Source organism: Miniopterus natalensis, chromosome 1 (genome assembly GCF_054644295.1).
Source record: "Miniopterus natalensis isolate mMinNat1 chromosome 1, mMinNat1.hap1, whole genome shotgun sequence".
NCBI lineage: Eukaryota > Metazoa > Chordata > Mammalia > Chiroptera > Miniopteridae > Miniopterus > Miniopterus natalensis.
The window spans coordinates 126,068,214-126,070,754 of NC_142081.1; positions in this window are offsets into that span (position 1 = coordinate 126,068,214).

The following is a 2,541-nucleotide window of genomic DNA, read 5'->3' on the forward strand; positions in this document are numbered from 1 at the left end:
CATTGCTTTTGTGATGACAAAATGTTCTGAAGTACTGCATTCAGTGACATTGGTAATGTCCTGTGTACTTTTGGTGTCACTGAGGGGCTACAATCTAATTTTTCATTCAAAAGGAGGAATAAGTAGCACATGGCTTAGGTTCCTGGTTTGAGTAAGACAGAGTCAGTGAGTGAAACCAGGATGCCCCTTTCCTGGGGTTTATTACAAACACTTGCTCAAGATGTGAGGAGCCCAAGACATTGCTTTCCCCCACAATCCACAGACACCTTACTCAAGACAGGAAATGTACATTCAATGAGTGATTAGGTCAAAGATACAGTCTATAAAAGAATGGGAAAACCGTTTTTGCCCTTTGTATGGAATTAAATTGTTGGAAGAAAGCCAAGGAAGTGACATATCTCACCTCCTATTTCTGGCTGAACAACCCTTAAATCATTGAAATAGTTTTGGGTCTCAGGTACTATGAGTAAATTAAATTTCCCAACTACTTTTAATTTTTTCATATTTATAGAAGGAAATGAGATACAGTGCCTTTGCACTGATTGTATATCTATTCTACTTTTTATTAAAACTATTGAAAAACTATCCTTTGCTTCATCTACCTGAACAGTCATTTGGCTCCTAGTGTGCACAGGCTTGGGTTTATTTTTAATATCTTTATTTAAGTCATTTCTCTCCAACTGAGTCAAGGCAGAGAATAAATATTTTATTTCCTTCATGTTTTTTGGAATGTAGTTGACCTTTCAGTTTATCTCACTGAGTCTTAGTTTGCTCATCTGTAAAATACAAGCATTTACTACAAGAGCCACGTGTATACTTTGTATATTTTATATTATATACACATGTATGTAGATGAGAGCACTTTGTAGACAGTAAAATAGTAGAAAAATGCTAACTACTTGGTTACTAATTTAATTTATGGGTTGAATTTTTTTTCATAAATATAAGATAGAGTAAGTTTGTACATATAAGAAAGGATATCAAAGCTAAGTTAGAAGAGTGAGAAGTGAAGATGTTGAACAGCCAATTGACTACATGGCTCTTAGACTGAAGATAGAGATCTGATCTGGAGGGAGAGATTTGGGAGCTATCAGCCTATCATGGTGGTTGAAATCAAAGGTGAATTGTCACAGAAGGGGGATGTGCAGAACTAGAGGAGATGAGGATGACCTGGGGCTGAACTCACACTAATACTAGCTATTTAAGGTAGAGGTCTTAAATAAAACACCCTTAGGGGTGTGTGAAGACTTTCTAAGGGGTACATGAACACGGATTTTTTAAGGGAATCCATTTCTAGACCCTCAGCTTCCATTTCGAATCATCCTTTTAACTGTTCTGTCTGAGAATGTGCCTGCGATGGGGTTGGGGAGTAGAGGGCAGTGTCTCCTTTCTTATTCTTTCGCAATTGCCTTTCTTCCACTTTCAAAAAGGAAGGCACACTCTTCATTGCACCACGTTGCATTGTCTTGGAGGGTAAAACATCTCCAGGATGGCAAACAAAGGGGTGACTGGAAATACTGGTGCTGGTTCTGAGAAAGCGAATGACTCTGGTGACTAAGCATCAGACCCTCTGCCAGACAATGGTCTCCACCTCTGCATTCAGCAGATTTGAAGACAACCTATTGAGTCGTCAGCTGTTAAACCATCACAGGTATTTTGTGGTTATAGATCATGCGGTGATTTTTAGCATAACTCAAAAAGAGTTCAAAGATGTGAGAAACGTGTGTGTGTGTGTGTGTATATATACATATACATATATATATATATATATATATATATATAATCCTTTCTCATTCACTTATTTATGTGAATAAAGTTTCTCAGAACTTACATCTATAAAAATGGAAGATAGGAATAGAATAGAATTGATTCTGAACCCTGTTTCATTCTAGCAACAAGTAATATTTACCAACAGATGACTAAACTGGGGGAAATATATATTTATATATCACTAGTCCCATAAATGAAGGGGTGCATTTCTGTTTTAGTCCATTCGGGTTGCTATAACAAAATGCCACAGGCTGGGTGACTTACAAGCAACAGATATTTGTTTCTCATAGTTCTGGAGGCTGCGAAGTGCAAGATCCTGCGTGGTGCTGGCCGATTCAGCGTTTTGTGAGGGCTTCCTGGTTCACAGATGCACATTCCCACAGTGTCCTCACTTGGTGGAAGGGGCTAGGAAGCTGTCTGGGTCTCTTTTTATAAGAACACCATTCCCAACTATGAGGGCAGAGCACTCCCAAAAGCCCTACCTCCAAATACCACTGAATGGGGCATTAGGTTTTCAACATATGAATTTGGAGGAGACACAAGCACTCAGACCACAGCAAGTTCCAATAAAAAATTATTTCTAAGGCAAAACTATATTGACAGAAAGCAGTTCAGCAGTCGCCTGGGGACAGGAATAAGGGTTGGGGATTGCCTAAAAGAAGGCAAGAGGGAACTTTTCTAGTTAAGGAAATGTTTTATATTTTCTTGATTTTGATTGTGGTGTTGGTTTTATAACTGACTGTGACTGTTCAAGCTCATCAAAATGTACAC